This window comes from Dipodomys merriami, unplaced genomic scaffold (genome assembly GCF_024711535.1).
Source record: "Dipodomys merriami isolate MVZ:Mamm:240054 unplaced genomic scaffold, mDipMer1.0.p SCAF_980, whole genome shotgun sequence".
Classification (NCBI taxonomy): domain Eukaryota; kingdom Metazoa; phylum Chordata; class Mammalia; order Rodentia; family Heteromyidae; genus Dipodomys; species Dipodomys merriami.
This window is the reverse complement of record NW_027206602.1, coordinates 157,891-171,769: the sequence shown is the minus strand read 5'-3', so window position 1 is coordinate 171,769 and position 13,879 is coordinate 157,891. Positions and strand designations below refer to the sequence as shown.

At 42.2% G+C, this 13,879-nt stretch overlaps 1 protein-coding gene across 9 annotated transcripts in view; it reads left to right on the top strand.

The window, feature by feature from the left end:
* The window catches only part of LOC138822088 (PC4 and SFRS1-interacting protein-like), a 242,520-nt gene that overhangs the window by 128,508 nt on the left and 100,133 nt on the right, over positions 1-13,879 (top strand). The gene's annotated exons all lie outside the window — the stretch shown is intronic.

Below are 13,879 nucleotides of genomic sequence, written 5' to 3'. Positions count from 1 at the left end.
GGGGTTGGGAGCATGCAGGTGGATTCAGTGCATCTGTTGGTGCTCCTGTTATAAATAGTGTGTAACAGATCTCGATCTCTCTCGTATACACACACCTAGATAATGTGTACAGTACTCTGATTTCTCTTGTTAGCTGCTTCACAATCTGCTGCTGCTTTGGGGAGATTGGAAAACCAAATCCTCTTTTGTTCCTTGGCTTTTGAAAGCCTATTCCCCAATGAACAATGCAAATTGGCAGGATTTTGATTAATGATTGTATGCTCCTTTCCAAAAAGGTGTTTAACACAAAAAAAGCCTTTTATGTTAAACTATTCCGTGTCGATTGTCTTCAACCTGAAAGCAAGGTGTAGGGGTGGACTTTCCCCAGCTCTCCCTCTGGAGAGGCAATGGTCATAAATGCAAATATAAGTTGAGATTAAAACCTCCTTGATTCTTGTGTCTCTGAAATCTTAATTGGTTTGAGTTTAGTCATTTAGATTTAAAAGGAAGATTGTCTGTTTCCTAATACTTTGGCTAGAAAAAGGATAATTGCTTCAAAAGAAAGAGGCTTAAGGAAAGAAAAAAGAATTAACCTGCTCCAACATTTACAAAAATAATGGAAAAATACATAAAGCTAGTAACAGTAGAGCTTTTTACAAGCTCTAAATAATATTTTGTAATTTCTTATGTAAGTTTTAATAGCATTATAAAAATGTGTAGCAAGAACAAATGGTAAATGTACATTTTTAAATGAAAAATTAGTTCAGGGCTGGGAATGTGACTTAGTGGCAGAGTACTTGCCTAGCATACATGAAGCCCTGGGTTTGCTACCTCAGTCCCACAAAAACGGAAAAAGCCAAAAATGGTGCTCTGGCTCAAGTGGTAGAGTGCCATCCTTGAACAAAAGAAGCTCAGGGACAGTGCCCAGGCCCTGAGTTCAAGCCCCAGGACTTGCAAAAAAAAGACAAGGAATGAAGGAAGGAAGAAGGGTGGGTATAATGTGAAAGCTTGAAATCTGTTTATTCAATCATTTAGTATCTACAGAATACAGAGTATATACCCAACATGGAGAGACCTAATAGAAATACTAAAGAGAAATGTTTATATCAAGCCTGAACTCCTACAAAGAATTTATAGAGAACTTTCAATTTTATCAGGGAAGACACTTATAGACTCAAAGAAACTGGAAGAAAGACATGGAAGATACAGATATAAACACAAAAAACAGCAGGAGGCTGTAAAAGAAGTAGAAACTGTGTGCATGAGGGGACAAAGAGGAGTGAGACCAGATGGAAAAATAATGCAAAACCCATTCACATGACCTTTTAGATTTACTAAAAATTGTAATAATAATTAAAAAATCAGATCAAGCTGAGTGCTAGTGGGTCACACCTGTAATCCTAGCTACTCAAGGGTGAGATCTCAGGATCATGGTTCAAAGACAGCCTCAGTAGGAAACTAACCACCAGAAAACCAGAAGTGGAGCTGTGGCTCAAAGTGGTAGAGTGCTAATCTTGAGCACAAAAGCCCAAGGACAATGAACATGCCCTGAACTCAAGTGCCACAACCGACCCCCACCCCAAAAATTTTTTTGTTAAAAACCAGATCATTCCAAAATACCTATATTATTCTTTTAGTTATAAGGTAGTTCTCTGTTATCTCCTTTAGTTAGCATACTACTTAAGAAACCTGTGTGAGGGGCTGGGAAGGTGGCGCAGTGGTAGAGCGCTTGCCTTGCATGCCTGAGGCCCTAGGTTTGATTCCTCAGCACCACATAAGCAAAAAGAAAAAATGCCGAAAGTGGCGCTGTGGCTCAAGTGGTAGAGTGCTAGCCTTGAGCTGAAGAGCTGAGGGACAGTGCCCAAGCCCAGAGTTCAGGCCCCATGACCGGACCCCCCACTAAAAAAAATCCAAATAATATTATTAAACATATACATTCCATGTTCTATGCTAAGTGGCTTCACCTCTGTTCTTTTTCAACAATACAAATATATTTATCACTCGTTCCAATAATACATGATAATTTTAAAATTGAGTGCAATTACAGAACAGTAAGTCTCTCAAAGCACCCAAAATAGGTAAAGAACTCTTAAACTAAAAAAAAAAAAAAAAAGAACTCTTAAACTTCAACAATAAAAAGAAAGCAAACCAATTCTAAAAGTTGGCTAAAGGCTTTAAAACACATCAAAGAGGATAAGGCAAACAAGCATATGATAAAATGTTCCACATCATATTTCATAAAAGAATTGCAGGGGCTAGGAAAGTGGCTCAGTGGTAAAGCGCTTGCCTTGCATGCCTGAGGCCCTGGGTTCGATTCTTCAGCACCACATAAGCAAAAAGCCAGAAGTGGCGCTGTGGCTCAAGTGGTAGAGCAGTAGCCTTGAGCTAAAGAGCTGAGGGGCAGCGCACAGGCTCAGAGTACAAACCCCACGACCGGGCTCCCCCCAAAAAAATTGTGGATAAAAGAATCGCAGATTAAAAAGAGCCAGGTGCAGATGGCTCATACCTATAGTCTTAGGTACCCAGAAAGAAAACATTAAAGGATCATGGTTCAAAGCCAGCCTAGGCCTAAAAGCCTGTGAGACTCATTTCCAATTAACCAAAACTCCGGGCTAGCCCTATGCCTCAGTTCAAACCCCAAGATTGGCACGAGCGTATACACACACACATACAGCACAGCACAGCACACTTATCAGAATGGCCAAAATCCAGAACATGGACAACAGTAATTGCTAGTGAGAATCTGGAAGAACAGAAATATTAACTTCTGGGCTCTACTTAACATTCCACTTTGGAAACCAGTCTACCAGACTAAATACTCTTTTTTTTCTTGGGGGGGGGACAACTAGTTTTGGAGTTTGAACTCAGGGCCTGAGCTGTCCCTGAGCTTTTATGCTTAATGCTTGCACTCTAACATCTAAGACACAGATCCACTTCCAGCTTTTGTGGTGATTTATTAGCAATAAGAGTCTCACAATGGGGCTGAGAAGGTGGCTCAGTGGTAAAGTGCTTGCCTTGCATGCATGAGGCCCTGGGTTCGATTCCTCAGCACCACATAGCAGGAAAAGCTGGAAGTGGCACTGTGGCTCAAGTGGTAGAGCACTAGCCTTGAGCTGAAGAGCTGAGGGACAGTGCCCAAGCCCAGAGTTCAGGCCCCACAACTGGCAAAAAAAAAAAGAAAAGAAAAGAAAAAATAAGAGTCTCACAATGGACAAGTCGTTATGTTGAAAACGAACTTTTGGTCGTGGGGGAGGGTTGGGTGAGAGGGTCGGGGGAGGATAGGAAGGGATGAGAAGGGGAAACAAAGGAGGCTACAATGCTTGATAAGAAATGTACTCATTATCTTGCCCATGTAATTGTAACCCCTCTCTACAGTATTTTCACACACACAAAAAAAAGAGTCTCACAGACTTTCCTGCTTGGGCTGACTGCAAACCACAATCCTCAGATCTCAGCCTCCTGAGTAGCCAAGATTACCAGTGTGAGCACCAGTGCCCAGTCAAATGTATTGTTATACAATCCAGCAATCATGTTAGATGGACTGCTAAGTTCCAGTTAGAGCAACAAGGAGATCAAGTAGAATAAGTAGAGCTTACCTGGTTCTTATCAAGAATTGACCAACAAATATTCTGAAATGACAAAACTCATTAGATGTGATGAGAATTTTAGCATAGATATGCCCAGTATTTTAGAACCATTTAGTCAGTAGTAGAATACACAACACAAAACAAAAAAGGCAAAACTTAAAACCTAAAATTTCGACAACATTTAGACATCTTTGCTAACAAAGCATATCAGATGGTTGGGCCTCCATTACTAGGGCCTGTGAAAAGAGCAACTTGTTAGCAAGGCACCTTAGAATAGATGCAGTAGTAAACTTAGTGGAAGGTTAAGGGTCAGATGGGGTCAAACCCTTAACCCACCACGTGGCCAAGATGGCGAATTCAAGATGGCGAATTTCTGAAAGAATGCAAAGAAACCCTGAACAAATAGATCAAGCCTACATTGGCTAGCCTTTGAGAGGGAACCTAGAGGGGGGTCCCTGGGACCCAGCCTGCGTCGCACTCTTCAAGGCACAAGCCAAAAAGTTGTAGAAAAAAGGGTAGAAAGTTGGACATGAATGGCAGAGAGAGAGCAAAGACAGCCTGAAATTAAACTTCTGACCATTGACCATTGCAGTAGCAAAAACTGTGTAAAATTAGGCTCTCTGGCTTTCCAGGGAGCACAGGAGGCATTTCAAAGGGGTTTCACGGCTCAGGCGTGATTCGTAGCACCCCATTAAATGAGTAGAGTCAGTCTGGTGAGTGAAGGAGAGAGCTGACCAGGCAGAAGTGGCATCCCGACTTCCCCCAGAGCCCTTTAGAGAGAAATGGCCAAGCCCCCAAAGCCAAGCGTCCTCGGCTTCAGAAGTGACCGGCCTTTCAGCTAAAGGCTGTAGGAGCTCTCTGGCGTGGCGCCACGTCTGGACAGAGACTGAGTAACAGAGAGCCGTAGAGTAGTTTCACTCACCAGAGTAGAGAAGTGGTGTGGACGTGGATGTGAAGGCAGCAATGGTATCGATGCGTTGATTCCGCCGCAGACAGACTGGTTCGCAAAAGGCCGTCAGAACTGCGGGTATTCCTCAGAGCAAAAAGGAAAGAACAAAAAAAGAAAAAAGAGGAAAAAAAAACACAGAAATCCCAGCTTTCATGACTTTAAGCCTTTATCCGAGTCACGGCACCATTTATGTTAGGTTTTTAAAAAGAGGTAACCGAGTAAGAACTGCACCAGCACTCACGTGGTATTCAGGTAAGGGGTAGGTTTATTCAGTAGCCCTGCTGGGACCAGGCAAGGTTGGCACTACACGCGGCTGGCAAAAGAAAGAGCTAGAAAAGAGCAGAGAGAGCAAGAAAAGAACAGAGAGAGCTAGAAACGAACAGAGAGAGAGCTAGAATAGAACAGAGAGAGCTAGAATAAAACAGAGAGAGAACTAGAATAGAACAGAGTGAGCTAGAACAGAGAGAGAGCAGAGAGAGCTAGAAAAGAAGAGCAAGAGAGAGGTAAGAACAGAGAGAGAGCTAGAATAGAATAGAACAGAGAGAGAGGAGAGAGCTAGAAATGAACCAAGAGAGAAAAAGGAGTTTGGGCCTGGGCTAGCCCTTATCTAGGGTATGGGTGGGGAAAGGTGTGGCCACATCAAATTCAGATGTGACCTCAGCGGATGCAGATGTGACGTCTTCCAGGTGTCCCAGTTGCCTAGGTAACGCAGGTACTGGGTGGAGACTTTGCTGCGAGGAGGGTGGAGTCTGCTCGCCATCCAGGAGCGGACCTTACAAGAACTTGCATAGATTTGCTGAGTTTTTTCTTTTTTTAGTAACACTTATGGCTTAAGAGAGAAAGCAGATAATAACCCAATTCTATCTCTTCCATCTTTTGAGCTGTAGAGTGAGAAAGACTCCCACATGAGGCACTGTGAAGGTGGCTCAATGGTAGAGTGCTTGCCTTGCATGCATGAGGCCCTGGGTTCGATTCTTCAGCACCACATAAGCAGAAAAAGCTGGAAGTGGGACTGAGGCTCAAGTGGTAGAGCCCTGGTCTACAGCTGAAGCGCTGGGGGACAGCGCCCAGGCCCAGAGTTCAGGCCACACAACCAACAACAACAACAAAAATAAGATTCCTACATGAACAGAGTAAATATAGTATTGATAAGAAACACAGAATAAACCAGGGGCTGGTTGCTCACACCTGTAATCCTAGCTATTCAGCAGGCTGAGATCTGAGGATCACTGTTAAAAGCTAGCCTTGGCAGGAAAGTCCATGAGACTCTTTTTTTTTTAACTTTCTTTTTATTTTTGGGTCCGGTCGTGGGCCTGAACCCTGGGCCTGGGCACTGCCCTCAGCTCTTTAGCTCAAGGCTAGCTCTCTACCACTTGAGCCACAGCGCCACTTCCGGCTTTTTACTTTTTGCTTATGTGGTGCTGAGGAATGAACCCAGAGCCTCATGCATGCAAGGCAAGCGCTCTACCACTGAGCCATCTTCCCAGCCCTCCATGAGACTCTTCTCTCCACTAGAAAACTGGAAGTGGTGTTGTGGCTCAAGCGGTAGAGTGCTCACCTTGAGCTGAAATGTGCAGGGACAGAGCTCAAGCCCAGAGATCAAACTCCATGACTGACCAAAAAACCCCACCAAACTAACAAAAACAAAAAACTCAGAATAGTAAAGTATTTCTCCTTCCTTCTAAACAAATACATCTTCTTAGCCATTCTCATTACTCATCTCTAGAACTTGTCATTCACTAATACATCATCTTCACACGGATGAAGTACTACTAGTTAGTGAAATTTGATTTTTATAAAAGTTTGTTATTATTATTATTATTATTATTATTATTATTATTATTATTATTATCTGTCAGTCATGGGGCTTGAACTCTGGGTTTGGGCCCTGTCCCTGCACTCTTGGGCTCAAGAAGAGCACTCTACCACTTGAGCCACAGCACCACTAATGGTTTTCTAGTGCTTTATTGGAGGTAAGAGTCTCACGGACTTTCCTGTCTGGGCTGGCTTTGAACCATAATCCTCAGATCTCAGCCTTCTGAGTAGCTAGGATTATATGCGTGAGCCACGGGCCACCAGCTAAGTTTGTTGTTATTATAAAGGTAATGTGCAGAGGGGCTGGCAAGGTGGTTCAGTGGTAGAGCTTGCTTTGCATGCATGAGGCCCTGGGTTTGATTCCTCAGCACCACATAAACAGAAAAAACTGGAAGTGGCTCAAATCATAAAGTGCTAGCCTTGAGCTGAAGAACTTAGGAACAGGAGGCAGGCCCAGAATTCAAACCCTACAACAATTTCCCCCACCCCTTGCTCAAAGCTGGTGCTCTACCATTTGAGGAATGCCTCTAATCCAGCATTTTGCTGGTTAACGGGAGATGGAGTCTTTAGGTTTTTTTCTGAATGGATTGGGTTAAAATGTTGAGCAACCTTTGTCCAATGAAGCTTGATTCAAAAAAATTTTTTTGAGTTTTAGTAAGGATTTTAGATTAACACGGGGAAAAAACAGAAAAAGAAACATTTCCTGCTCTCTATGCAGGACATGGGAATTAAAGCCTAGTTTGATTCTTGAAATGCAAATAGAAAATTTCTGAAAACTATTAAATATTTCTACATATACTGGTTAAAATCAAGGATAAATGTCTAAGTGTTTATTTCAAATTGAATTCAATATCTAATGATACATTTTCAAAGCATATTATATCATATAGTTTTTGGGTTTTTTTTGCCGGTTATGGGGCTTGAATTCTGGGCCTGGGCGCTGTCCCCCAGCTCTTCAGCTCAAGGCTAGTGCTCTACCACTTGAGCCACAGTCCCCCTTCAAGCTTTTTCTGTTTATGTGGTGCTAAGGAATCAAACCCAGGGCTTATGCATGCAAGGCAAGCACTCTACCACTGGGCCACTTTCCCAGCCCCATATAGTATTTTTTAGTTAACCTTAATTTTAGTTTATCTCATGAAAGTTAAAAGTTCTACCATATGATTAGAGAAAACAAAATATACACTGCCGCGGACCGGGTTCTGTCGGGACGACAGAGGATACCTAGGGGAGGAACCTGGAATAGGATGGGGAGATGGCAAACAGACAACTCACACACATTAGGAGTGGATGCTGAGTGCTGAGTGCTGAGTGCTGAGTGCGATTTAATGCAGAGGATAACAAACTTTTATAACAGAATTCTTCATAAGAAAAGGGGCAAAAGGTTATACAATCTTGCTGCAAGGCTTCGTTCTTGGATGGTCACCAGCTGGTCGCCTGAAAGGGCAAAAGTTTACACAATCTTGCTGCAGGGCTTCATTCTTAGGTGGTCACCTGAAAGGCACTTGTTTCCGGCTTATCTCTAAGAAATATAATGGGTTTCGACGTTTGTCACCATCTCACCATTACCTTATTTCTATAGAGGCCTTAATTATAAGGTTACGGAGGCCTAGATCTAGCAAGTCTCTTAGTAAATGAGAGTGCCAGGAAGTTCTTTCTCCTAAGTAGTTATCTCAGCAATTGCCATACATTCTTTCTGTTCTAGCCGCGCCTACAACTTTTTGTAAATTTCTTACAATTCCTTCTGCTGGAGTGACTTTGTGAAACCTCCAATACTTTTATATTTACTTATAACTTGTCTACTAGCCTCCATAAGAGGGGTTTCAGGGTAGCACTTAACTCTGGTGAGTTAGTCATATTTTTAAGACACTCATCAGATATTGGAGTCATCAACACTCTTAAGAAAGAGCTTTGAATAAGGGAACGTTGACAATGAGTAAGTACAATGAACAGCAGAAACAGTAAAAGATTGATAGGCACTCTTATGAGGAGAAGAAAGACAGAAACACATCTTTTCCCAGGGGTTTTTCCAGCCTTTTCCCAGGAGTAGGCCTCTTAGAAGCCCTATTCTCCAAGGTAGACTTCGGTGAAGTCCCAAAACTTGGAGATAGGTTTCTGTAAAGCCCCATTCTCTGAGGTAGACTTCGGTGAAGTCCCAAAACTCAGAGATAGGTCTCGAGGCCCCTATCATGGTCTGATAGATGGTTTCCCATGCTTAAGCAGACTCTACTGGGGTCGGCGTGGCATTTGCCCCCTTTTTTTTTTTTTAAATTTAATTTTCACCAGTCCTGACTCCGTGTATCAATTTTATACCAGCTGTACTTGTAAGCTCCAATTTTAAGACATACTCATACCATTTGCGACATACTTAAACTTTCTGAGGTTTGTCTTAAAGACAATCCTTACTTTTCAAATTTCCCCAATTCTCTTTCCAAGGCTTTCTTTACTTCCTTCTTTCTTTACAATTCCTTTCCCAAGGCTTTCATTACCACCCTCTTTCTTTACAATCTCTTGACCATCTTTGTGGCTGTAGTTTAAAACTGCCCAATTTTCCTTTGGCTTGCGGAACCTTTATCTTAGAACAGCCTTAAGGCACCACCGTGATGCAGAAGCTTGCTAGATTTTAAGGCTAAGAGTATTACCTCTATTGATAACACACTCAGGTTATTACCATATCAGAGTCAAACTAGGCTGTGACCATAGAGTGGATTTCCAGTTACTATGCACTGAAGTGCCTAAGACAAGCAAGCCAGTGATATCCTTGTCCCCAATATCCACTGTGGGAAGAGAGGGTTTCTGGATATCACCCAAAAGAATGTCCCACAAGATCTTAGATTTAGCAGCTTTCAACCAGGAAGCCGACTCAGGTGATGGAATCAAGCAGGAGTTCCTCCAGGTGACTGTCAGGCCGTCGTTGAACTTTACCCATTAAGGTGTACAGCAGTAGCAGCAGCAGCAACAGGGTCTCTCGTGCTGGGCTGCAAATTCCTACACAGACTGGTTAAGGATGCAAGTAATACATAGGCTTGGCAGGCCGTGACTCCGTTGGTTTCTAAGAACATTTAGACAATAGCCCAGGACAATTTACCAAAATAACTTTTTTTTACTAACCAGATTTTTTTTTTTTTTATAAATAGACACAGAAGGCTTAGTCTTGTAACTATCTTTGACAGATGCAGTCTCCACACTTGCACACCTACAGCTGTTAACACTATTCTTTATGCCTTTTTCTAAAAAAAATTATTTTATCTATTTTGCCTCATTTTTTCAAAACTGACTCTGGACTCTTGATCTTAAAAGGGGGTTGATGGGCGAAGGTCCATCTTCTGTAACTTCTTCAAGCTGACTTTAGGGGCGTTGATCTTAGCTAGCCAGGAGCCTATAACCTTAGCCTATTTTACAAAGAGGCTATCAGGGTAAGATGTCATTAAGAACAATATTTAACTTTTGACAACTGCACAGACCTTTTCTCCGGCTACAGTAGTGTAGCTTGTTTAGCACTCTGGTTTGTAAAAAGCATCTTTTTAGATGGCTTAGGAATGTGATCTCTAATGATCCCAAATAATGCCTAAGACAGATATCAATAGAAACACTCTCTCAGGTTTACAAACTTTTTCCTGGGCAGATGAATTTCATGTAACTAGTGTCAGCTCAATAGTTACTGCCAATTAGAGCTTTTGGCACATAAAGGGATTAAGATTTAACCTATCTCCCACATTTTATAACATTAGCTTTTTACTATCACAGAGGACTGGCAAGTTCCTGTCCCTTACAAGGTAGTCATGAACATTAGGCATGCTTATAAACTCTTCCCATGACCTCCCGGCTCTGACCAGTTTTGAAGGGCCATGCACAAATGACTCTAGGATCTGACATTTTTGCCATCCAAGCAGTGGCTTACTGCCTCTGGATGCTCCTCCATTGTTTTTGTCCCAGGAGTGTCTTCTCCACATTGGGATAAATGCCTCATTGGCATTTCCCTTTAGCTGGTTGCTGGATTTGAACTCGGGGCCTGAGCACTATCCCTCAGCTCTACAGCTCAAGGCTAGCTCTCTGCCACTGTGAGTCTCCAGCTTGGGGCTTGAGTACTGTCCCCTGACTCTTTGGTCCAGGGCTAGTACTCTGCTGCTGGCTGAATAGAGGTGACAGTCTCACAGGAACCTTTTTGTGCCCGGGCTGGCTTTGAACCAGATTGCAGATCAAGGAGTCTTACAGAAGGCCATTTTACTCCAATTAAAAGCAACAAGGTGGTCAACATAGAAGTAGCTTTTAAGCATGCTCTTACCTGAAACTTATTAAGAGTCAAAGTTACATCTGACAACTTGTAAGAATCCTCTGTGCTTTGCTTTGGGCTTGCTGGAAACTTAAAAAACCTAGAAGAGCAAACTAGAATAGCAATTATTTTGATAATCCTAATTTTTTCTTTTTTCTTTTTTCTTTTTTTTTTTTTTTTTGCACATTGAGGCCAATGTCAAGAATGATTTTACATTTAAACTTTATATCCAAAAATCCATTCCCTATTTTTTTAAACCTCTTATTAATCACCTTAAACATTTTATACTTTAGTTTTCATTGCATTTTGAAAAGATCCCTTGAAATCTTGAGGCCAAGTGTCACTCATTGTCTCTTGGCTGCTTGTTTTAAAACAGACACACATTAAGATTTTTAAACTCAAATGACAATTTTCCTTAATGCAAGAATTACAGTCACCTTTACTATACCACAAAGCTAGATTTAACATCTTTATAACTTTTAAAAACATCCTAATTGTAGAACATAATTGAAAGTAAGCCACATTATACAAATAACTTTTTACCCTCTTTTTAAGGCCTTCCTAATTTTAATGTTAACACATCCAAGGGAAAGTTTTAGCAATACTAATCAGATCATCACATCATTCATTTTAACCATCATGTTTTCAGTGCCTATCTGCAGGGAAAAGAGACAGAACAACGATGGGCCACTTGGCCCCTCCTATGGAATAGGCAGGCACACACCCAATCTGACTCTTTAGGGTTAGATGAACTGCGTTTGTGCCAGTTTGCCTCATCATGTTTGGACTCCTCCCAGGGCCTGTCCCACTGCATGACCAGCTGAACTGCACTTCTGCTTGTTCACCCTTCACCCCTAAAGATAGGTCTTCTGTTGGTTTCTAAGTTTTTCCCAGTCTCTTCTCTTGGTTCTCAAATGAAATACAGTTTTAGATAGACAGAACAGGTAACATCTTTGACAGTGTTAAACTAACCTTTACATTTAAATTTCTAATATTTATCCCCAAATTTTAGCCAAGGGAATTAGACCCCAAACAGCCAATGCATTTTTGTTAAGCCAGATAACTTGATTACAGTATAAACAGACTTATGCATTTTAAAATATTAGTTTTTAAAATACCAGATTTTCTAATTTGCAAGTTAAAGAACCTTTTAAAAAGCCATTTAAAACAATGTGAAGATTTTTAAAAAATTTTTGGTAATGTCCAAACCTCATAACCTTTTGAATTTTTAAATTTAAACTCACCCAATTGTAACAGCATGCTGACAATTTTTTATCTTTGAACACGTTCACAGACACACACAAAACACACAGATCTTAAAGCGCGCAAAAATCAAAATCAGTTGTACGTACACCTTTTAAAGTTTTTAAACAAAAATTTAAGACAGTATTTCTTTTAAACTAGGTACCTTTGTTGGGCTTCATTTTCCCAGAGCTTGCTTGTTAGCAAGGCAATTCACTAATTAATCTTTTGAATCTCTGTGCTGTTCTCATTCGGCAAGCTGAATCCAGAGTCTGCTGAGTGAGCCTGCCACACTCACCCAAAACTTTCCTACCTCAGAAAACATAAAACGAACACACACACTAAACAAGACAAACAAGTGGCCACAAAGACAAAATCAGGTCTCAGTGAATGGGGTGACATCTCACCACTTACCAGGGGACTCGAACCCCCTCTACTTATTCTAGAGAATTTTTCTTTTTAGATTCTTCTGAGATTTTCAATTATACTCAAATTATACCCCCTCTCTTTTACCTCTTTGAAATGACTGAGCAGGAGGTTGAGAGGAGTAAGCTTGCTTTGTCCTTGCCCCATCTCTGCGACAAGGAGTGTCCAAATTAATAAAACCGAGATAAGAAAGAAAAAGAAGTTAAAATTACACACACACACACACACACACACACACACACACACACACTGCTGCATACGGGGGTTGGTAATGTACGCGCACTTGGTCACGCTTTCTCTGGGGAGGTGGGCGATCTGCTCCGGGCACTCCTGGAATTCTAAAAGGGTGGAAGGGGCAATTAAGTGGGAAATGTGCACTCTACCTCTGGTCTAGGGGATCAGTAAGCCCCTCATCCACCAGCCCCCGGGCTGCATGCCTAAGATTCAAATTAGAGTTAACAGAAGACATATACGCACACTCAAGACAGACAGCAAGCACGTCAGACTGCTGGTCAGACAGTCTGTCCAGAAGGGCTTCCAACCAGAGAGAATCGGCCAATCGGGGGGACTCGAACCCCCTCTACCCGATCTCGAGGACAGCCCCACCCAGGGGTCCAGGGGACGTCTCCCACTGGCCCCACTGGCAGTCTTATAGCACGTCCGCCAAGACTCTCCGCCAGCCCCAAGACCACACCTGCAGGCTTTCACCATTCCTGAAATATGAAAATTGTATCAAATGATCTAACTGTTTCTTATTCTCTTGGGGAGGGGCTGGTTGCCCCTCTGTCCGTTTTTTGTTTCCTCTTGAAGAGGAGTTCCCTCTTTATGGAACTTAGATTTACATTCACTTTTCAGTGGTTCCCTTTTTCCGTTTTTTGTTTCCTCTCGAAGGAGGAGTTCCGTCTTTATGGAACTTAGATTTACATTCACTTTTCCAATGGTTCCCTTTTTCCGTTTTTTGTTTCCTCTCGAAGGAGGAGTTCCGTCTTTATGGAACTTAGAGTTACATTCACTTTTTCAATGGTTTCCTTTTTCCTGCGGGAACCAAGGATTAGTTTGTTCTCCCACTGCTGCTGTGGAGTATATGTTTTAAAATAGAGACAAACTGTCCTTATTCTTAGAAGATGAACTCCCCATGATTTACTCGTTATCTTTCTCAGTCACAAGTGAGGGGCCTGCAGCACCCCAACGAGCTTCTGACTACTATTCCAGGTGAAAAGAAATGAGAGAGAGAGAGAGAGAGATGCTTACCTCCCAAGGTTCCTTGACTGAAGAAACTGCTTCGTGCCCCGCTTCGAGCCCCGCGTTGGGCGCCACCTGCCGCGGACCGGGTTCTGTCGGGACGACGGAGGATACCTAGGGGAGGAACCTGGAATAGGATGGGGAGATGGCAAACAGACAACTCACACACATTAGGAGTGGATGCTGAGTGCTGAGTGCTGAGTGCTGAGTGCGATTTAATGCAGAGGATAACAAACTTTTATAACAGAAGTCTTCATAAGAAAAGGGGCAAAAGTTTACACAATCTTGCTGCAGGGCTTCATTCTTAGGTGGTCACCAGCTGGTCACCTGAAAGGCACTTGTTTCCGGCTTATCTCTAAGAAATATAAT